Source organism: Manis javanica, chromosome 8 (genome assembly GCF_040802235.1).
Source record: "Manis javanica isolate MJ-LG chromosome 8, MJ_LKY, whole genome shotgun sequence".
NCBI lineage: Eukaryota > Metazoa > Chordata > Mammalia > Pholidota > Manidae > Manis > Manis javanica.
In genome coordinates, this window is record NC_133163.1 from 69,078,623 (window position 1) to 69,103,603 (window position 24,981).

Consider the following 24,981-nt stretch of genomic DNA (forward strand, 5'->3'; position numbering starts at 1 on the left):
ACTCTTTTATATTTACTTACTTTTCCATTTATATATTTGTATCTGTTTGGAGTCACTGATAATTATTTTAGTCATTGTTCTCTAACTGGCCCAACTTTGGCCATTGGGAGCTCTTTAAACTTGGTTTTTATGGAGTTTTTTGAGATGCTTCCATCACTTTGTGAGTACTTTTATACTTTCTGTTACCTTAAGATATTCCAGTCTCATCTTGAATTTTTCCCTGTGCTGGTCCTTTCTGGCATCAGCCATTTCTTCAAGAGCCCTGGTTTCTTTAATCCTCTCATTGGAAATAATGTTTAGAGCCCAAGATCTAAATGCTGAGTGTACTAACTGCTGCTGGGGTATCATTGTTTCTATGTCCTATCAGAGAGGCAGAGCTAGGAAATGTATGCATAATAACACATGAATACACATACCTATTTATTTCCATATCCAACTGTATATATATTTAAAAGTGTGTGCTCACACTGATACCCTTTATTCCAGCTTAACATGACAGAGTTTATTTTAGTCTTTCCTCACTTTCATTTGTGGCCCCTTTCTCTGGCAGTAAGAAACAAGACTGGTTATTAACAGTATATTTGTTTATTCATTCAAACCTAGTGTGAACATAAAATAGTCTCAGAATTGCTCACTTATACCCATGTTAGAAACAAATTTACTGAACAGTACAGAATTAATGGAAAGCTTGTTTATTTATTTGTTTTATAATAAATGCATTGTCTATCCATACTATGTCTAGTCAAAATACTGCTTTCAGAAGTTACTTACATTAGTTCTTTTACCCCAGCTTCATCAGTGTAATTATTTTATTTATTCGTAATACAATTAGGTTCACTTGTTACTGTTTTTTTCCATTTTTGATCCTCCTCACATCCTAGTTTATTTAGTCATTTAGTTATTTTGGAGGTATATAAAACAATATCATGATTCTAAGAATAAAAGCTATAAAAATGTATATTCAGAAGTGTTGCTTCTCCTTCAGTAGTTTCTAATATTTCAGAAATATGTTTAAAAAATTTTAAGGGCATCCCAGTGTGAAAATTTGTTCCTGCATCCTCATGATATAGCCCAGAAAACTTCAAGAATCTTGGCAAACACCACAAACAGTGCACTGAAACGATGGGGCCTAAGAGTTACAAGTTAAGAGCAATCACAATGTTAGAACACTGGGTTCCTTACGGCTGATACCTGCTATATAAGGCATCCAAAGTTTTTACATGCTTAATTGCCAAAATACAAGTAGATTAAAAAGAAGACTAGGGCCACAGGAAAGGCTATACAGTGCAAGTATTTTAAAACCAGCAGCAATGATCAGTTCAGAGAATAAGTAGATTACAGAGTGATGTTCAAAAGGGGCCAGTGCCTCAGAGGACTCTAACTGGAAAAAAAATTAGTGTCCAGGTAGAATAAGGGTCCTCTCAACAGAGGGAGCAGGACCTTGAAAATGGTACAGAATACCTCCATCATAAGCTTTTCTCTGGAAAACTTCCATATTGGAAGGGAGGTAGAGAAGGAGAACTGAGGAATATGGGGACAATTAATCCTACCAGGGAATTTGAATTTAAAAGTGACTGAATGATATCTTATAGTTACTATCATATTAATTATATATTATTGTGTAACAAGTTAGCCCAAAACTTAGTGGCTTAAAACAACAAACGTTTATTATCTCAAACTACCTACGTCTGAGTAATTAAGGAGTGGCTTAGCTGGGTGGTCTGTCTCTGGTCTTACAAAAGATTGCAAACAAGTGATCAGCCAAGGACTGTGTCATCTTAAGTCTTGACTGGGGCATCAAGGCCTGCTTCCAAGTTCATTCATATGGCTATTGGCAGGATGCCTCACGTCCTCACTACCTATTAGCCAGAGGTCTCAGCTCCTTGCCACGGTCTCTGTGGGCTTTGGAGTGTCCTCACGACATGGTTCTTAGCTTCCCCCAGAGTGAGTGACATCAGAGAAAGAGCAAAGAGTAATCTACAATGCCTTTATGTGCTAATCTCAGAAATTACACATTGTCAATTCCCCCACATTCTTTTCTTTTAGAAGCAAGTCACTAAGTCAGCCCACCTTTAAAGGGAGGACAATTAATCTCCACCTTTTGAAGGGAAAAATGTCCTTTCAGAAGAAAATGTGGACATATTTTATAACCACAGCTGTTTTAAACTGGAAGAGATAAGTTACCTCTAAGGCACAAAATAAAATTTATTTCTTTCATCAACAGGGCTTAGTCTCCAGAGCAAGATCAGTATATAATAAAAGAAACTCCTTTTTTCCTTCTTTATAAGTTATATGTAAATTTTCACCCCTGCTATAGGAAAAAGATAGATCATTGTGAGCTTAAGTGCTGAAAAAGACTAAATCCTTTCTCAAATAACATAAAGACTGAATCTATACTACTTCTATGAAATCACTAATAGCAAAACCTCTTCCTTTATCTTCACCACCAATAGATTGGAGAAAGTTTTAAATTCCCATTTCCACAATTCTTGAATTCTACAATTTAAAATACTTAGGTTTAATGATGAAAAACTGTGGTAGAAAGATCTTTATCCAGACACAGCTTGGTTGGAAACTCATTTCTAGTCACTTCTAGTTTTGTGTGAATTTACCTTAGTCTTCTTATGTGCAAATAGGGATACTGATATCTTCTTCATAGTATTAGCATGAATGTCACTAATGCTACTTGTGCAATACCAAGAACACAGTGAGTACTCAGAAAATGGAATTATGATGCCATGCTACATAATATAATTTATATTGATAACACTTTTAGGATTGAATTTCCAACCCTCATTCTGTTTAGAACTCTGCAAAGTATTATACCTAAGTATCAACATCAAAGACATGCAATCAGATGATGTCATGAGACAAACTTTGCCATCCCTATCAAGAGTAATATTGGTCGTGGAACTAATGAAATCTGTTCATAAGTACCTAGGATTAGAATACAGCTTTGAATTACCAAAGAAGGTTTCTGAGACTTAAAAGAGTTCTGGTACTGGAGTCAGAGAGCCTGTGGTTAAAATACTGGTTCAACACTTACTAGATGTATGACAACTCTGTACAAATCAGTAATTCTCTGTACCTCGGTCTCATCATCTCTGTAATAGAAATAATAGTACCTTCCTCTTAGGGTTATTGGGAGGATTGAATGAGATAATACATTAAATTAATTAAATAAAAACTCAGAACAAAGTAAGTACAAAATTAATGTTAGGTATTTTCATTAATATGATTATGATTATGATTATTACTATTATTACATTCATTTTGCATTTGTTCTTTAGGGGGAAAAGAGTTTTGAAAGTTAAAAAATACCACTATTAATACAAGGTGATACTTTAAAATAATTTATTTTCTGTGGGGGTTTTTTGTGAATTATTTTAGGAGTAATAATATTTTTAACCCCTGGACCTTGAAAGGGAGAAGAATCTCAGAGAGAGGCCAGGTGAATCTCAGAGCCAGAAATGTCAACAGCTGCTTTAGGACTTCTCAATCTGGGTGGAGGTGTGTAGCTGTTAATCATTTTGAGGCCACTCTGAACAGAATGCCTTAAAAGGAAAAGAAGGCTTGTAGCCACATCTGTGGTTGGGCCCCAGAGTGACCGTGCTCCCTGTCTCTCCAGCCCTCTGTCCTCAGTACTCCCCATATCCCTGCCATCATCTCCAGTATCACTCCAAATGTGCTGATCACTGACCAGAATTTCCACAAGATTCTTTACCCAGTTACTTAGTTCCAGTGATTCACTAAACCCTTCAACAAAGGTAGAAGTTCCTCTATTTGAGAGAACCTGCCAAGAGGTTAAGCAACATTGTGTAACCAAGAAAGCTTGCTCTAAACTCTAAGAAAATAGCACTAACTTTTCTCCATCTGATGTATTTTAGAAAGCTTAGTTCAACTGAGAATTTATACCAAAACAAAAATCAGCTTAAATATGCACTCATTTATTACTGAAAAAATATGTAACTTAAGCAAGGAAATCTTAAAAGTCACAGCTTTCCACAATATAGCGTCAGCCTCTCTGGTCAACAGAGGTCTAGTAATCTAAGTGAGTTATCATCACCCCAGTTCAACTATAGCTGATGGGAAAAATAAGTCAAAACCATATCACTTCACTTGCCTGTAACTATAAGAATGGTCATATTATTTACAAAAATATTCAAATTGTTGCTAGGTCTTAGTGCATACATTTTATTGCTCACTTCATACTTTGCTCAAATTTTCCCTTCTGACATTCTCAAGGAGAAGCTTCACTTGTTTCCAGGAACAAGTTTCACTTCTATTTTCAATCTCTGCTTACTTCACAAAGTCAGGTATTCATAAACCACTTGAAGGAGGTGGCACAAAACCATTATTGCTGCCTTTCTCTACTGTCCTCTCCCACACCATCCCACAGGGTATGAATTTTGCACAGAAGTCTGGCTGAGTGGAGAGTCAGAGATAGCCCTCTACCCAACTCCAGGTGGAACTTTGGTAGTATTACCAAGATGGTGATGAGTGAAACTAATTTGTACTAAAATGTTAATGACTTCCATATAATATTTTCATTGTAAATGAAGTAATTTAGTGCCTTTGTTTAATAGAAGAGATGAGACTTGATACTCAGAAAGCCACTGCAAGAGATTGTATGGATGGCATTATCCTTATGATGCCTTCCAAAATGGAGAATTGACCTTGATATCACAGAACCAATGAAGTATTATAATTCTTGGCAGAGGAAAACAGTATAAAAAGGCAACATTTTTAAAAAGGAGAGGTAAAGACCTTTGTCTCTTTTAGTAATTAGATATTCTTTGATTCTATACACTCAAAATTCAAGTTTTAAAATCTTAAAATGGGCTAATCAGTCTTTGCCTAGTTTACATGATAGATCATAACCCCAAACAATCTATCAATATAAAGCACATTTTATAATGTTTCATAAAGAAAGGTTGACCTGTTGACTTGGCTGAAATTTACTTTAGTAACTGATTACCATTTCTTTATATCCTTTATTTCTACATAAGAAGGAAAATACTTGCACCTTAAACTATAATTTCCTTATCCTCTGGAAAGTTGTCCTTGAACTAATAGAAAGCTCCCTGACTCTCACCTCTGTTGAGTAGTGACGGAAACAATTACTTGGCTTTCGGGTATAGTTCTTTGATGTCAATGGTAGGTACTACCTATCATGTTCTATGTTTAAATCTACTGAATAAAAAGGAGTTTCAATGAATTCAAAAGTAAAGTCTGTCAAATCTAAATCTTTGAGACTCAGAAGGAAAAATAGAATCAAAATTCTCATTCCACTGAAAATATATTATTTCCTTAATTTCAAATATCAATTTAGCATGTGACTCAACTGAATTCGCTGTTGGATAGAGAAGAAAATTATAATCTTCAGGGAAGTAAGTGGAACCCAGGTCTCTCTAGTGTAACACGAGCTGATGAAAGGAAAGTGACAGGTTCAGAGGCAACTAATAAAGGAGGCAGATTTCAAAACTAAGATTTAGAGGGGAAGATCTGGTAGCCTAGTGAATAAAAACAATTTCTGTGAAAAATGACTAATGCTTATATAAAATAAAGCTTTCATGATAGTAATTCTTTGCATATCAATTTTTGTACATCGTAAGTCTGCAAAAATATTTCTTAAAACAGTCTGGAGAAGGTTCTTGATGAAGAAAGAAAAACGTTCCCAGTTTCATTTCTCACCCTTCTTGTGTGCACTGCTCCTTATAGAAAAAGGTGTTCTCCCCCTGAGATCTTTCTGTTTAAGAAAAAAGAAAGAGGTCCTAAACTACAAATGGACCCACTCTAGGAATTACACCATCTAGATGTAAGTTACTATTAAGTGACCTGGAAGCCTTTTTAAAAGGCGCCTTGAATTGCTTCCTATTCTCCTGATTTGAAGAAGAGGGAGGAGCCTTACTTTTCCTGAAGGCCTTGGTATCTCAAACCAAGGGAATCAATTTGAAGTATTAAAAAATTTAAATAAGGAAACAGGAAAACAACAGAATTCTGTGACTCATGAAATATGGCCAAGAGGAGAATGCTTCCATTAACCACTTGCACCATTTCTGTGAACTTGCTGAAATCTTACCATCAGCTTATACTTAACAAACCCCAACTAGTTCAGAGCCTACTGGAAATATCATCAAGTTTTTATTCTCAAGACATAGCACTGATATTTTTTCAAGGAAAAAATAATCTATCTCACAGTGTTCTATAATAGGTTATCATGCAAAATAGTTCATTGTATTTAATATGTGTATAAAATGGGAACCCAAAATTTGTTTTATGATAATTCATATTTCATTTGAAAAGGTTGTCCTTATGATTTTAATTTTTTAAAGATATATCCCTTTCAAGAAAAAAATGAAGATTTGGTATCAAATGATCTTGAAAATACAATGCCTCTGACTGTTTGGAGAGACTGAAATTTTATTAGTAGGCTTTAATCACTTAAAATAATAAGAGTATCTTCGATTCATTTTCAATAGGACAAGGCAGTATTAAAACAAGACCATTCCATCAGAGAGGCTTGATTATTTCCTCAGTGTTTTAAATTATGCATATGATTGGTGACACAAATACATGTTTAAGTGGTTGCAAATTTTAAAAATCAATATTCCCAAAGAACGAAAATTATGCCCAATCATAAATAACAAATTAATTCACCTGCATATTTTGATCTACAACTTACCCTATGAACATGAACATTTTATAAAAGAGAAATATCTTTTCACATCACTCATTATGTTTCACACAAATATAGTCCAAACCAAATACAAGCCTTTTCAAAGAAAAAAAAAAGTAGGACTGTTCACTGTTCTTTTCTTTGCCAGATGATCTGGTGTGAGATGTGGACTGCCATGTTGCACCAAACCCACAGTAACCAGGACCCATTGTTCCCAAGGGAAACGCAGCCTATGCAGGAATGCAATGGTGTGCTCTGCAAAGAACGTGGAAAATAGCATGTGTCACTACTGTACAGTACACAACAGACAATTATGATTCAACTGTCCAAATTATAATCAGTTTGACAAATGTCCACAAGCGTCTTCATTCTACTTTATATTTTCCCTAAGACAAGGCAATCACACAACCAGACAATTCCATCAGGGAAGCTTGTTAGCTGCTTAGTCTGTTAAACCCTGGTTGCCATAGCATCTAGAGTTGAAAAAGCTGCAGATTGGCATGAAAAAGCATGTCGACAATTGCCCTGTCACAGCATGCAAGCCAGGTCTGCTCAAAGGCAGCACACTACAAGTTTTCTTTCCCAGTTTGCACTACCCCATGCTGTTTAATAATATCCATTTACTGGTATTGGGATTGATCTAGCACAGTGTAAAATTCACATCTAGTGAGACTTTCCTTTTCACATGGAGTGAAATTCTTTAACAAATGGGAGTATGGCAATTAATTTAGAAATGTAATACTGTATATACTGTAAGAAGTATATTTAGATTTAATAGAGAAACTGTCCAAAATTTTAATGCACAATTCTTTAAAGAGCCAAACCGTTTTACTTGGCAATTTTTCAGTTGACTTTCTAGTCATTTCTGAAGCTTAGTTAGTCTTACTTTGGAAATGACAGACAGCATTCAGAATTCAGTAGTACATTTTTAAACATATTTTAATCATGCCATAGTCATTTTTTTCTTTATGTGCATGGTATAATTTAATTAAGGATATGCATTTCTAAAATAACTATAATTTAATTAAAGATTAATATCGTGAACACTGAAATTACAGTCTAGAGAGCAATGTGCATCAGTTTTTTTCCAGAGGGATCATATACTTAATGGTGATAAATTACCATGTATTAATAAGAAAAGTGGGTTTCTACCAAAGGGTATTCAAACCCCTGCCAAACTCCCAAGTTTGTACAGTGTATGGATTTTAAATAAAGTAGAGCATGTTTACAAACAACCATTTGTTAACTTATTGGGACTAAAAAAATATGAAAATATCTACAGAAATTGTGAGACTAAGAAAATAATTTTTGTTAAGAAGTTCATACTTGAATTATTCAGTCTTTCTTTCTTCCATTGTCCCCTTTTCTAATCTGCCACTTTAATTTAGTTTTCCTTTAATGTCACAGAGAAAGAAAAATCTCAAAATGTATACTCAAGAGCACAATTAACCTATAAAACCAATAAGTATTTCAAATATAGGTATTTTTCTACATTTTCTAAAATCTTGTTCCTTCCATTAATATCCATTGCTTTGCTATCATAGTGTCACAAAATAATAATGAAGTAGAAAAGATCTCATTTTTTGAATCTTACACATGAAAAAAGTTGATTGTTTACTATGATTCAAGAAAGGGAAGTTAGTATTTATGCTAAATAGAAATATTGAAATAATGACTATTTTTCATATTCCTGAACTGTTGAAGACCTTTTGTCCTAAACAAGAATATCAAAGATTTTTAAATAAAATAATCAGAATATAACACCTTCAGTTATATATATATATATATTATACCCACATATACTATACATATACATATACATATACATATACATATACATATACATATACATATAAATGGATATGAATCGGTATGCCATATATATATATCAGTATGAAAATAGTGTCACTGAGTGAATTTCTTCAGACAATAAATTTAAATCCCTCATTTTCTAGGAATTCTCAAAAATCTCAAAATGTTGGGATGAAACTTGGTTCACATATGGTGTCCATGAATGTGTTTTCTTATACCACATCTTCCAGTTAAAAAAAAAAAGGGAAAAGCTGTTTACTTGCTAAAGGTCTTTTTATAAGCTTTGATGACTCAAAAACACCTTCATTTTAACACATGGAATTTGGCAAAAAACTTAACCATGTTACTATTTGAAAGACTTTGATATTTTGAAAAAGAGAGAATTAAAAACAACAGGGATTGAAACTTAAGTTGCTTTTGTGTATAGAACATAATTTTCTCAAGTATATTTTTTAGTATAAGGATCTGCCAGAATACGACAACATATCAAAGCTACAGTTATCCTGAGTGAACAATGGTTAACAGAGCCACAAACTTTACCTTAGTCTATCAAGGTAAAAAAAAAGTATTGACATAGCATTAATGTAGTCTAAATAGGTAAATGTGTATGTCAAATAAAAACCTTAACAAAAGGTTGAAACCAAATTTTTTCCGATTACACTTTTCCAGGGAGACTGTATTTAAACTTTGTTTGCTCCTGATTTCCTTAATTCACATACAATATAGTGCAGAGCAATTCTTCAAGTTGGATTAAATAGGTACCACCTCTTAATTAACCTTTAGGATATACTTATTTTCCTACAGTTTACAAGATATTCAGTTTGCAGAGCCCAAAACTGGGTAGCATGGAAATGAGAGTTTGTGCTTTAACTCAGGGTACCTTTGCTTTAGCCAGGACACCTCAAACACATACTTTTTTTAAAAATATGGAACGTTTCACGAATTTGCGTGTTATCCTTGCACAGGAGCCATGCTAATCTTCTTTGTATCGTTCCAATTTTAGTATTTGTGCTGCTGAAGCAAGCCCCCTTGGTCTATGATTTACAAATAAAATGTTGGTCTTTAAGCTGTTCTGTGTTCATATTACCGTTCCCACTACATTTTTAAGAAAATGAATTATGTATGAACCGCATTTCCTTTCTATACCTGATTTATTTCATGTTCATTCATCTACTCTAAAATTGGAAGTTAAGTTTTTCTTTCTGAATTGCTTAGAATATCTTCATTAGTTATCATTTTTACTTTTGGACATCCTCTATAAATAATTACTTTCAGTCATTTTGATTATTGCCAAATTGAAATTATGCAAGAAAATGTTGATATACTTACTATTCCATCAAAAGAAAACAAAAGCTTGACTTGTGTCAGCAGATAGGTGGTATCATGCAATAGCATGAGTTCCTTTCATAATACAAAGGGCAAATGTCATGAAGATAACTACACTGCTTTATTTTGTAAAATAAATGCATCTTATTTATTCACCAAGTAAAATATTCCCTTACATAAAATGTAGGTTTCATATAAACACATACATTCTTGAGAAAGGTAGTTCTCATTTTTCTGAGTGATTTTACCTTATTCTAAAATTTTCTTCACCTGACTGAAAGCACATTAACTGCTAGATAGGCATCACACTGATGTCTCCATGCTGTAGCATACAGCCGTGAATTTGCTACGATCTGTTTAATCAGCAGTATATTGATTTTCCGCAGCTTTCCTTCATTTTAGCCCCATAGCAGGCTTCTGTAATTTCCTTTGGACAAAGTGTAACCAAACTGTGCTAAGTGATGTTGATTTGCAGGCAAAAGTAAAGGGGTAAATATAAATTAACAAGCTATAAACATTTTACAAGTGGGGAGTCAATAAAAACAGTGTCTGCAGTTTCTTTTAAAAAAATGATTTGAAGCAGATTGTTAACAAACGTGTCCAAAGAAACTGACATGAGTCTGAGAATAATTTTTGCGCTTTGTGATTAAGAATTGATCAGTCTAAAAGCCTCGGATGCAACTGAATCACCCATGAGCTGCTGGCCTGAAAAGGCTCAGCAGGAGCTGGTATTTGTTTGTTAAACTCCCATGATTCCAAGTAGATAATTGGTCTGTGAAGTTCATGGCAGAATCTGAATTTGCTTTCTTGCTTCCCAGCTGGCTGAGCACTGGTTTATAGACTTCTGTGTACAAATTTAGCCAGCAGCAAACCTCACATCTTTAATATAAAAGGTGTTTTGTTGTGTTTTTCAGGTGCTGAGTGGAAAGCCCACACTCCAGAAGCTCATTAAAAGGGCCAAGTTACAGTACAGGTTTATTTCTGTCACAGCGTTTCTGAAAACAGTGACAAGGATTAATATGTTTCTTTAGTACTGGAAAAAGCCTGACACAATCCCTTGTGAATTTGATCATCTGTTTCATTGCCTGTATAAGATTCAATCTCCTATTATATCCTAAAGTTACAGCTGTAAACTAACACCGGTAAGAATTCATAAACTATTGCAGAAGCCTGGGGCAAAACTAATTGTTTTATTCAACAGTCACTTATTTGTTAATTATTTACTTCATACTCCTCTCCTATCATCTTTTTCCACTGTTTCTCCACAAAGTCAAGGTTATCTTGGCTCTTTGTCTGACTGCACAGAGCAGATATGAAGCATGGGGATTTCATGTTTCCAGGAGCTTTCAAAGAAGTTGCTGCAGATCAGTGTAATGTGGACATATTGTCCATTCTAAATATTTATAAAACTATTCCTACTTTCTTTTCCTTGAAATGGAAATTCTTTATGAAAAAACAGTATCTGCACAACATAACCTTTGCGTTCTGTGTAATCATGTGACATTGGGTTTTCTCTGCTAGTGGTTGCTATAGTTCTGGAACATGATTTGACATGTGGTACATGGAAATCCTAGTTAAGTGCAAAGTCTGTCATCAAATTATTCTATTTACATCAGATTAAATAGGCAAATAGCTATTTGCTATTTTCAAAAGTTTAAAGTTACAACAATATGCCATATGGGTACCATAAAACAATCTTTTAATTGAGGTATATTTCTCTCTCTCTCTCTCTCTCTCTCTCTCTCTCTCTCTCTCTATCTGTTTCTCAAGTTAGCTGGAGAGGAACAATTATTCCTTCCCTATCAATTTTTATTACAATGGTAAATTATATGCTACATTAGAATTTTAGATACAAAAATATACATTCAAAACTTCAAACATTATACAAGTACAAAATAAGACTCATGCAGAAGGATCCCTAAAATCCATCTGTGTGCACTTTGTAAGAGTTGGTGGAAATTATTACAAGATTAGACTGAAGAAATATATTTATACGACGTTTGAAATTAGGCATTAAGCTTCCATTATTCTTAACAGAAGCGTGTGCCTAATTCTCCATGCACCACAGACATTTTAACCCCTCATAACTGATTGTAAATACAGTATGAAACTAACTAGAGCCTTATTTACACCTGCCAATTTGCTGCCCTCCAGCACTAAAAACAAAAGCAAAATGGTAGCAAAAGAACTGCCAAGCAAAACACACTCTGCCCCTCATGTACACTCCTTTCTATTTCCACAAACAGAACATTTTGCTTCTTGTTTTCCATCAGCAAATTAAGCTTTGGGATATAAAATGAAGTTAAGGAAAAAGACATTTGCATGATGTGACAATCACAAAATAATTTTAAAAAATTTTTAATGGTTCTGTCCTTCAAATGTGTCCCCTTAAGATAATGTAAGCACTGGAAGCACTTCATGGCACTTCTAATTGAGAAGTAACACATGTGCCATGCAATGCATATGTTGCGATGTCAGCCACATATTCTTCCTGAACAGCTACAAAATTTGCACTCAATTTTGTTCATGGAACAAAAGCCCATGTTACTCATTTAAAAGAATATATCACAGATATTTTGATTGATAAAGTTGAATTCCCTGTTGTTTTTCCATGTTCTGTGCTCCCATATCATATCTCATTTACATAATGGCAGCCCAATTATTTCTGTTTCTGTGTTTTTAGAAGATTAAAGCATTTGTCAACATTTTAGTGAGGTCTCCCTACTACCTTGATTCAGTAAAAATACTGCTAAATGTTAAACAGTATTTTACCCAATGATTTTTGTATTATTGCATATAGTACTTGCATATATTAAAATAGTAACATAAGGCATATAATAATGACTTGCATACATAATGATATAAATAATTTCTGTGTTGATATCATCTTTTTCCAATGAGCTCGATACTTGTTGTTTGATGTTGAACTCGATCTTTAAATACTCAAAACATTGAGTACCAGAGGAACTCACACATCTTGATAAAACTTCCTAATTTTTTTGAGAAAAAATATTATTTTTATCACAGAAAAGGAATTTGAAGATTACTTCATAGAGAAAAAAACTGATGGTTAAGCCAAAATTAAACTCAGTACTCTAGATTTCAGATTGCAGCTTAGTATTCATGCCAAAGGATTATGATTTCCAGAGCTGGCAAACATATGTGGAAATCTATGTTTCACTGGCTAGATGGTAGGATCCTGAAGACAGAATAAATGTTTCATTTAACTTTTAATCAACCCTAAACGCATATTTAGTATTCAATAAATATTCATTAAATTGAATACATTGAGGCATTTAAGACATGAATTGCCAATATATGGTATCTTAAGAGACCATACCAATTTTTATCACTAGTGGCAATGATGTTGATCAGTTTTTCATGTCAAAATAATGCAATTACAAATTGTTGCACAGACTAAATTTACTGTGCCTTCTAATGAGAAATTAAACGAATAGGAATAAAAAAATAAACAGAAGGGCAGAGCCAGGATGGCGGCGTGAGTAGAGCAGTGGAAATCTCCTCCCAAAAACACATAGAGCTATGAAAATATAATAAAGAAAAATCTTCCTAAAATAGAGACCACAGGACACAGGACAACATCCAGACCACATCCACACCTGCAAGAACCCAGTGCCTTGTGAAGGGGGTAAGATACAAGCCCCGGCCCGGCGGGACCCGAGCGCCCCTCCCCCCGGCTCCCGGTGGGTGGAAAGAAACCAGAGCGGTTTTTTTTTTTGGCGAGCGCTTTTTGGAAGCCTTAAAGGGACGGGCCCCCGTTGCTAGGGAGGCAGGGTGGCGGGACTGGTGGGCAGGTGCCTGGGACCGGCGCCTGAGGACAAAGAATATCCCGCGTTTCTCCCTGAGGGACCGGCGGGCGGGTGCCTGAGACCGGTACCTGAGGACAGAGGAAATCGCGCGTTTTTCCCCCTTTTTTTTTTCTCTTTTTGGCGAGCGCTTTTTGGAAGCCTTAAAGGGACAGGGACCCCAGTGCTAGGAGGCAGGGTGGCGGGACCGGTGGGCGGGTGCCTGAGACCGGCACTTGAGGACAGAGGAAATCGCGCGTTTTTCCCCTTTTTTTTTTCTCTTTTCTGCGAGTGCTTTTTGGAAGCCTAAAAGGGACAGGGACCCCGGTGCTAGGGAGGCAGGGCGGCAGGACTGGTGAGCGGGTGACTGGGACCAGTGCCTGAGGACAAAGAATATCGAGCGTTCCTTCCCTGCGGGACCGGTGGGTGGGTGCTTTTTGGAAGCCTTGAAAGGACAGGGACCCTGGTGCTAGGGAGACAGGGCAGCAGGACCAGTGAGCGGGTGCCTGGGACCGGCACCTAACGACAAAAAAAGAAAAAAAAAATCGCTTCTTTTTTCCTTTTTTTTTTTTTCTTTTTCTTTCTTTCTGTTCCCTCTCTCATTGTTACTGTTGTTGTTTTGGTTTGGAGAGTGCTTTTTGGAAGTCTTAAAGGGGCAGGACAGGTCACTTAGACCAGAGGCAGGGAATCTGGGGATCTCTGGGCACTCTAACCCCCTGGGCAGCAGGGAGCACAGAGACCCCTTACGGAGATAAATAGCCTCCTGGCCACTCCCCCTCCAACGGGGCTCCACCATTTTGGAGGAAGAGCCCCAGCCAGGCCAAGCCCACAGCAACAGTGGAGATAAACCCCAAAGCAACTGGGCAGGAAGCAGAAGCCCTGTCTGCGCACAGCTGCCCAGCACAAGCAACTAGAGGTCGCTATTCACCCAGGAAAAGGCTACAAACCAACAAGAAGGGAAGCTCTTCCAGTGGTCACTTGTACCAGCTCTGCAAACTATCTCTATCACCATGAAAAGGCAAAACTACAGGCAGACAAAGATCACAGAGACAACACCTGAGAAGGAGACAGACCTAACTAGTCCTCCTGAAAAAGAATTCAAAATAAAAATCATGAACATGCTGACAGAGATGCAGAGAAAAATGCAAGAGCAATGGGATGAGATGCAGAGAAAAATGCAAGAGCAGTGGGATGAGATGCAGAGAAAAATGCAAGAGCAGTGGGATGAAGTCCGGAAGGAGATCACAGATGTCAGGAAAGAGATCACAGAAGTGAAACAATCCCTGGAAGGATTTATAAGCAGAATGGATAAGATGCAAGAGGCCATTGAAGGAATAGAAGCCAGAGAACAGGAACGTATAGAAGCTGACATAGAGAGAGATAAAAGGATCTCCAGGAATGAAACAACACTAAGAGAAATATGTGACCAATACAAAAGGAATAACATTCGTATTATAGGGATACCAGAAGAGGAAGAAAGAGGAAAAGAGATAGAAAGTGTCTTTGAAGAAATAATTGCTGAAAACTTCCCCAAACTGGGGGAGGAAATAATCGAACAGACCATGGAATTACACAGAACCCCCAACAGAAAGGATCCAAGGAGGACAACACCAAGACACATAGTAATTAAAATGGCAAGGATCAAGGACAAGGAAAGAGTTTTAAAGGCAGCTAGAGAGAAAAAGGTCACCTATAAAGGAAAACCAATCAGGCTAACATCAGACTTCTCAACAGAAACCCTACAGGCCAGAAGAGAATGGCATGATATACTTAATGCAATGAAACAGAAGGGCCTTGAACCAAGGATACTGTATCCAGCACGACTATCATTTAAATATGATGGTGGGATTAAACAATTCCCAGACAAGCAAAAGCTGAGGGAATTTGCTTCCCACAAACCACCTCTACAGGGCATCCTACAGGGACTACTCTAGATGGGAGCACCCCTAAAAAGAGCACAGAACAAAACACACAACATATGAAGAATGGAGGAGGAGGAATAAGAAGGGAGAGAAGAAAAGAATCTCCAGACAGTGTATATAATAGCTCAATAAGCGAGCTAAGTTAGGCAGTAAGATACTAAAGAAGCTAACCTTGAACCTTTGGTAACCACGAATCTAAAGCCTGCAAAGGCAATAAGTACATATCTCTCAATAGTCACCCTAAATGTAAATGGACTTAATGCACCAATCAAAAGACATAGAGTAATAGAATGGATAAAAAAGCAAGACCCATCTATATGCTACTTACAAGAAACTCACCTTAAACCCAAAGATAAGTATAGACTAAAAGTCAAGGGATGGAAAAACATATTTCAGGCAAACAACAGTGAGAAGAAAGCAGGGGTTGCAGTACTAATATCAGACAAAATAGACTTCAAAACAAAGAAAGTAACAAGAGATAAAGAAGGCCACTACATAATGATAAAGGGCTCAGTCCAACAAGAGGATATAACCATTCTAAATATATATGCACCCAATACAGGAGCACCAGAATATGTGAAGCAAATACTAACAGAACTAAAGAGGGAAATAGACTGCAATGCATTCATTGTAGGAGGCTTCAACACACCACTCACCCCAAAGGATAGATCCACCGGGCAGAAAATAAGTAAAGACACACAGGCACTGAACAACACACTAGAACAGATGGACCTAATAGACATCTATAGAACTCTACATCCAAAAGCAACAGGATATACATTCTTCTCAAGTGCACATGGAACATTCTCCAGAATAGACCACATACTAGCTCACAAAAAGAGCCTCAGTAAATTCCAAAATATTGAAATTCTACCAACCAATTTTTCAGACCACAAAGGTATGAAAGTAGAAATAAATTCTACAAAGAAAACAAAAAGGCTCACAAACACATGGAGGCTTAACAACATGCTACTAAATAATCAATGGATCAATGAACAAATCAAAATAGAGATCAAGGAATATATAGAAACAAATGACAACAACAACACTAAGCCCCAACTTCTGTGGGATGCAGCGAAAGCAGTCTTAAGAAGAAAGTATATAGCAATCCAGGCACACTTGCAGAAGGAAGAACAATCCCAAATGAATAGTCTAACATCACAATTATTAAAACTGGAAAAAGAAGAACAAAGGAGGCCTAAAGTCAGCAGAAGGAGGGACATAATAAAGATCAGAGAAGAAATAAACAAAATTGAGAAGAATAAAACAATAGCAAAAATCAACGAAACCAAGAGCTGGTTCTTTAAGAAAATAAACAAAATAGATAAGCCTCTAGCCCAACTTATTAAGAGAAAAAGAGAGTCAACACAAATCAACATAATCAGAAATGAGAATGGAAAAATCATGACAGACTCCACAGAAATACAAAGAATTATTAAAGACTACTATGAAAACCTATATGCCAACAAGCTGGAAAACCTAGAAGAAATGGACAACTTCCTAGAAAAATACAACCTCCCAAGACTGACCAAGGAAGAAACACAAAAGTTAAACAAACCAATTACAAGCAAAGAAATTGAAACAGTAATCAAAAAACTACCCAAGAACAAAACCCCGGGGCCGGACGGAATTACGTCGGAATTTTATCAGACACAAAGAGAAGACATAATACCCATTCTCCTTAAAGTGTTCCACAAAATAGAAGAAGAGGGAATACTCCCAAACTCATTCTATGAGGCCAACATCACCCTAATACCAAAACCAGGCAAAGACCCCACCAAAAAAGAAAATTACAGACCAATATCCCTGATGAATGTAGATGCAAAAATACTCAATAAAATATTAGCAAACAGAATTCAACAGTATATCAAAAGGATCATACACCATGACCAAGTGGGGTTCATCCCAGGGATGCAAGGATGGTACAACATTCGAAAATCCATCAACATCATTCACCACATCAACAAAAAGAAAGACAAAAACCACATGATCATCTCCATAGATGCTGAAAAAGCATTTGACAAAATTCAACATCCATTCATGATAAAAACTCTCAGCAAAATGGGAATAGAAGGCAAGTACCTCAACATAATAAAGGCCATATATGATAAACCCACAGCCAGCATTATACTGAACAGCGAGAAGCTGAAAGCATTTCCACTGAGATCGGGAACCAGACAGGGATGCCCACTCTCCCCACTGTTATTTAACATAGTACTGGAGGTCCTAGCCACGGCAATCAGACAAAACAAAGAAATACAAGGAATCCAGATTGGTAAAGAAGAAGTTAAACTGTCACTATTTGCAGATGATATGATACTGTACATAAAAAACCCTAAAGACTCCACTCCAAAACTACTAGAACTGATATCGGAATACAGCAAAGTTGCAGGATACAAAATTAACACACAGAAATCTGTAGCTTTCCTATACACTAACAATGAATCAATAGAAAGAGAAATCAGGAAAACAATTCCATTCACCATTGCATCAAAAAGAATAAAATACCTAGGAATAAACCTAACCAAAGAAGTGAAAGACTTATACTCTGAAAACTACAAGTCACTCTTAAGAGAAATTAAAGGGGACACTAACAAATGGAAACTCAACCCCTGCTCATGGCTAGGAAGAATTAATATCGTCAAAATGGCCATCCTGCCCAAAGCAATATACAGATTTGATGCAATCCCTCTCAAATTACCAGCAACATTCTTCAATGAATTGGAACAAATAGTTCAAAAATTCATATGGAAACACCAAAGACCCCGAATAGCCAAAGCAATCCTGAAAAAGAAGAATAAAGTAGGGGGGATCTCACTCCCCAACTTCAAGCTCCACTACAAAGCCATAGTAATCAAGACAATTTGGTACTGGCACAAGAACAGAGCCACAGACCAGTGGAACAGATTAGAGACCACAGAAATTAACCCAAACATATATGGTCAATTAATATTTGATAAAAGAGCCATGGACATACAATGGCAAAATGACAGTCTCTTCAACAGATGGTGCTGGCAAAACTGGACAGCTACATGTAGGAGAATGAAACTGGACCATTGTCTAACCCCATATACAAAGGTAAACTCAAAATGGATCAAAGACCTGAATGTAAGTCATGAAACCATTAAACTCTTGGAAAAAAACATAGGCAAAAACCTCTTAGACATAAACATGAGTGATCTCTTCTTGAACATATCTCCCCGGGCAAGGAAAACAACAGCAAAAATGAGCAAGTGGGACTACATTAAGCTGAAAAGCTTCTGTACAGCGAAAGACACCATCAATAGAACAAAAAGGAACCCTACAGTATGGGAGAATATATTTGAAAATGACAGATCCGATAAAGGCTTGACGTCCAGAATATATAAAGAGCTCACACGCCTCAACAAACAAAAAACAAATAACCCAATTAAAAAATGGGCAGAGGAACTGAACAGACAGTTCTCCAAAAAAGAAATACAGATGGCCAAGAGACACATGAAAAGATGCTCCACATCGCTAATTATCAGAGAAATGCAAATTAAAACTACAATGAGGTATCACCTCACACCAGTAAGGATAGCTGCCATCCAAAAGACAAACAACAACAAATGTTGGCGAGGCTGTGGAGAAAGGGGAACCCTCCTACACTGCTGGTGGGAATGTAAATTAGTTCAACCATTGTGGAAAGCAGTATGGAGGTGCATCAAAATGCTCAAAACAGACCTACCATTTGACCCAAGAATTCCACTCCTAGGTATTTACCCTAAGAACGCAGCAATCAAGTTTGAGAAAGACAGATGCACTCCTATGTTTATCGCAGCACTATTTACAATAGCCAAGAATTGGAAGCAACCTAAATGTCCATTTGAGAAAGACAAATGCACTCCTATGTTTATCGCAGCACTATTTACAATAGCCAAGAATTGGAAGCAACCTAAATGTCCATCGGTAGATGAATGGATAAAGAAGATGTGGTACATATACACAATGGAATACTACTCAGCCATAAGAAGTGGAAAAATCCAACCATTTACAGCAACATGGATGGAGCTGGAGAGTATTATGCTCAGTGAAATAAGCCAAGCGGAGAAAGAGAAATACCAAATGATTTCACTCATCTGAGGAGTATAGGAACAAAGGAAAAACTGAAGGAACAAAACAGCAGCAGAATTACAGAACCCAAAAATGGACTAACAGGTACCAAAGGGAAAGGAACTGGGGAGGATGGGTGGGCAGGGAGGGATAAGGGGGGGGAATAAGAAGGGGGGTATTAAGATTAGCATGCATGGGGGGAGGGAGAAAGGGGAGGGTGGGCTGCACAACACAGAGAGGACAAGTAGTGACTCTACAACATTTTGCTAAGCTGATGGACAGTAACTGTAATGTGGTTGTTAGGGGGGACCTGATATAGGGGAGAGCATAATAAACATAGTATTCTTCATGTAAGTGTAGATTAAAAATTAAAAAAAAAAAAAAAAGAAAGAAAGAAAGAAAAGGGGGATTACTCCTTAACAGGATAAAACTATTGGTAAATCAAAGATCAACGCATGCTTTAAATATCCTTAATGTTGATCACTTAAAGGGTGTCAGATGATCAGCTATGGAGGTACTCTTTTCTGATAATATTCCTTTCTCTTAATTAAAAAAAAAAAAAAAAAAGCAGTTACTGTGTGCTGACCTCCAATGAGTTTTGCACAGTGGTATAGAGGGCACGTCAAAGTGTGGGCAAAGGGTCTGTTTGTTTCTACGCAGAAGATCAAGGCCTAGCTTGGATACCCAGAAAATGAACTAAGATACGATATGAGGAGGAGCTTCCGGCATCAGCACTCTCTGGAGGACTTGTGCCGGGGGATGATCATCAAAAAGCCTCCACAGGGATCTGGATGATGCTGCGGTTGTGGCTGCATCCAGCCCACCGTCTCCTGGACTTGCCATAGGAATGAGGAGGGAGATGTCTAGGCTGGCATGTGCATACAGTGAGACAACGAATTTGACCGGATCTGTACTGTTGGAACTCAACCAGGAGTTGGGAGGGGTGCAAGTTGTAGCACTCCAAAATCTCATGACTATAGATTATCTATGGTTAAAAGAACATATGGGATGTGAACAGATCCCAGAAATGGGCTGCTTTAATTTGTCTGATGGTTCAAGTACAGTTGGACAATATCCATCATATCATAGATAAATTTTCACAAATGCCTAGGGTGCCTAAATGGTTTTCTTGGCTTCACTGGAGATGGATGGTAATTATAGATTTGCTTTGTTTATGTCACCGTATTCCTATTATGTTAATATGTGTGTGCAAATTAGTTAGTAGTTTAAAACCTATACATACGTAAGGTACTATACAAGAAGATATGTCAAAGAAATAATCAATCCTCCCATGTTTCCTTCATATGCTACATCTATAGCTTTTCTTCTTCCTTCCTAATTACAACCCTTAAATAGAATTCGTGCCTCATATCGAATTTACTGAGTATCATAATTCCTCCAGGTGGTAAAGATACCTCCAGACAAGTGCTGGGCATAGAAGCCACAGGGCATAAATGTGCAAAGAAGTAAAAAGCTAACCTTTGCAAACAATATGGCTTCTCTCTCACTTACCAACTTTACATTTCCCGGTATGGCCCCGGAAGATGACTGGTTAGCCAGAGACGGGTAAGATTCCTCAAGGGAGGAACAACCTAAGACAGGCACAGTCGCAGGGGGGCCATCAGGTGAGAATTTGGGGATCAACAGAGGTGAGGCTCAGAACCTCATCCCCCCTGCTTTGAGAGAAATCTTCTGCATCCGTGGATGTCTTGCTGCCCTTGTCTAGCCTGGATTAATACTTGGTCCATAGGCACACACCTGATCATCTGATCATCTACATTTGCCCTCTTACAGCACTAAACTATGTTTTCTACCTTTATCTTGCATCTACCTACCACTTCAGCATTTTATTAAAAATAAAAATAATAATAATAATAGGAGAAATGTGGGATCAACATATAAATCAAGTACAAAAATCAAACGAATATTCATATTTGACCTGATTGTTTATAGGTCATATTGCATGATCAAAACCGAAAGTTTCTGTGATGAATGCCCTTGTACTGTTCACCATGTAAGAATTTATTTACTATGTAAGAATTCGTTCACCATGTAAGAACTTGTTCGTTATGCTTCAGAAGATTGGAGACTGACGAGAATTAGGCTTGAGATGGATTAATGATTGTACATTGAGCATTGACCCCCCTATACTGAATTTTATTGTTGTTAACAACCATTTGATCAATAAATATGAAGAGATGCCCTCTCAAAAAAATAAAATAAATTTAAAAAAAATAAACAGAAAACAATCTCTGTCATGATACAATTGGATGTTTCATTACTCTTATAAATAAAAGGACATTAGATATTTTAGGAGAGAAAAGAGTAAAATTTTCAAGAATTGCTTTATTCTTTTTGGTAAGCTGTCTAGAATCCTATGAAACATTAGTAAACATGAAAATAAAAACAAGAAGAATATTATAAAAGGCACAATTGCTATAGATTTATGGCAGAGTACTAATTAACCCCTATCATTCATTAGAAATTGCATGTAAAAAATACAAAGTTTCAATTTTGTAACTGTTTGAGCAGGTATGCAGCATGGTCTTATATTCACCTTGGGAATCCATACCAAGAAGGAAACTAAGGTAGATATAATTTGTTAAATCAAATTTTGAAACCAACAACTATATGCAGGTTTTGTCAGTTAAAAATAACCAAATGTTTCAAATTGCCAGGAACTTCTTAATGGACAAAAGAAGAAAATTTTTCACATTGAAACTAGAAAAATGTCCGCAAAATATTTGACTTTGGTCTCTTCTTAGATTTAGATTTGCCATGGCTACTTTGGTCTCCTCTAGATTTAGAATTTTTTTTACCAGTTTTTGTTTGGATATTAAAGCCTAGTGTGGTCAGGCATTGAATTGACTTATGTAGGTGTATGATAGAAATCTGAGGCACATTACTAAGGAAAAAATTTGCACCAACAGAATCAGACACTTAAAAAGTACTATTTAGAATAATTAATGACTATCTAATGTTGTTGTTGACTTTTCTGTGCAGCACAGGTGGTGGTCTCACATTTATTTTGGTAATAGGCACCATTCTGCAAACTGAATTCCAATGTTTAGTTTTATCGAGTTAACCTTTAGATTTTGCTAAGTGGAAGTTATGCTTTGTTCCCTCAATTTCCTTTATTTTGCATTATAGTATGCTTTTCGAAAATGTCCAAACCAGTGAATTAAGTACATACAGTAAAGCACTGAAATATTAGCTTCTGTTAGTTTAAGTAACTTCAAAAAGTTAAGATACGTTAGTGATCAACTGTCTGTTGATCACTATGCATAAAGGATATTGCATATATCATAGTATATTTGTGCCTCCACTGAAAAAATGATTCGTACTTTTTCAGCTTTCCATTAATCTACAAATTTTCAAAACTATTTTGTTCCTGAATATCAAACACATGACTCTGTTCAGTTATTTTAGTCTTCATGCAGAGAATATATATTCCAATTAATACAGGTGCTATCAGTGTAGGTGATGTTTCCTATGGAATTTGTAACTAAAATAACAAGAGAATAATATTTACCTAGGGTATACCTAGGTATATACATTCATCTCATTATAACCAATAATAATACTATAGATATCATACTTAGAATGAAATTACTTCTTTATCCCCAAATCATAGATTGTCTTTTTTGTTGGACTATTTGTTTTGGAATTAAAAATATGGTTATCTGACTACTTGAGTCTTCTTACAGGAAGTTGTTCCTTCAGGGAAAGGGAAAAAATTATAATATCTGAGATGAGATTGCCCAAGTGAATTTCCAACTTTTTTAAACAATATTTATTAGACTCTTACTTTGTAACAGAACATTATTTCAGGTTTTACATGGGAATAGTACAAAAAAGGAGAGTACGGTGCAGGACTCCTGCCCACAGAGCATTTTAGTGGACATTGGAAAGTGAGGACATACATCAAGAAGACATAGATGGAAATTTTTGTTAACCAGAATTGCATAAGTAACCAAGAAAATGCCGAGTGGAGGTATAATCACATTTAGGTGGGATTGATCAAGGAAAACTTTACAGAGAAAGTTAGTTTTAAGCAGGTTTTGAAGTAATTAAGAACTATTTAATGGAAAAGAAAAGGACTAAATAAGCTCACCAGAAGGGAATTCAGTGTCATTTAACAAATATTGAATGCCTTCTATGTGCATGTCACTATACTGAGAACTTGGTTGATAATGCAAAAAGCTCCAACACTGTGCCTTCCTTCATGATCTCTCCATCTAGTGATGGAGACATAATATAACAGCAGCATGTGCCAAAGCTCAGAAGAAGAAACATCATAAAATTTTCAGAGACTGTAAAGACTTCACCTTCCCTAAAGATTCCATATAGAAGAATAAAAATTAGTTTATGAGAAGAGATGGAATGGGTCATCAGTTTGTAGATGATCTTAAAAGCATATATAATCAGCTAGAAACAGTTTCAGTCTTTAGAGCTATGAATCAGAAATTCCAAAATGTCTTCAATGTCCCAGGTTCCTTCTTTGTATCTGCTCCATGATTCATTGGAATCATAATCTAGAATTCATAATCACAATATATCTTGTGTACTGGGACACTATTCCAAGCCAAGAGAAAGAGGTGACTGGGCCATTTTCCTTCTCCCCTTTGAAGAGTTTTTATGAAAGTCAGTTAAAAATAACCAAATGTTTTCTAGTTACATCTTTTTGAACCATATGTACCCCTAACTGCAAGGGAAACTGTTCTTGTAGTTTTTCACTAGTCATATTACCACTCCAACAAATTAGTGATATGGGAAAGAAGGCAAGAATGCATATGGAATAATCAGCCAGTAGTCTACCAAGGTAGGATTGAGAGGTTCTTATTTAGAAAGTACTAAGCATTATGAAGGAGCATATGTATATTTGTGCCCCCACTGAAAAAATGATTTGTACATAAAGAAGGAGCATTATGAAAACAATAATTGACAGAGATTATGTTGACAATTGCATTTAAGTTAAGTTTTTTTAAAAAAGGGATTAGACACGACTATTTTTAGACTATTGAATTAAAGAACTTATGTATATTCAATTCACATAGTTGTAGATAGACCCTGGATATGGTAAACCTAAGAGATGACCTGAGGAAATAACCTTCAACATGTGTTAATAAAAATAAAAGAGATTGTATATGTGTGTGAGAGAGAGACAGAGAGAAAGAATCTAGATTTGCATTTAGTTAATAATCCTGTTTGAATCATAAAGACTGGTGCAATTGTAAAAACATGGAGAAGTCACAAATCTTTGAAATAGAAAGGCAGAGATGCTTAAGAGGAAAGGATACATGGATAGTAGTTTCTTCTTTTTATATATATTAAGTTTTGTAACATAGTAGAATGGCTACAT

General features: G+C 36.1%; 1 long non-coding RNA gene and 1 other non-coding gene across 2 annotated transcripts in view; one reads left to right on the forward strand and one right to left on the reverse strand.

The window, feature by feature from the left end:
• LOC140843273 (uncharacterized) overlaps positions 1–11,601 on the forward strand; it is a 154,971-nt gene extending 143,370 nt beyond the window's left edge. Inside the window, exon 5 of the long non-coding RNA XR_012120888.1 lies at positions 10,732–11,601. This is a non-coding gene — a long non-coding RNA (uncharacterized lncRNA). The remainder of the gene's footprint in view (positions 1–10,731) is intronic.
• Positions 9,412–9,514, reverse strand: LOC118968583 (U6 spliceosomal RNA). Its single transcript, XR_005056317.2, has one exon. It is a non-coding gene; the product is annotated as a U6 spliceosomal RNA (small nuclear RNA).
• Positions 11,602–24,981: the final 13,380 nt, after the last annotated feature.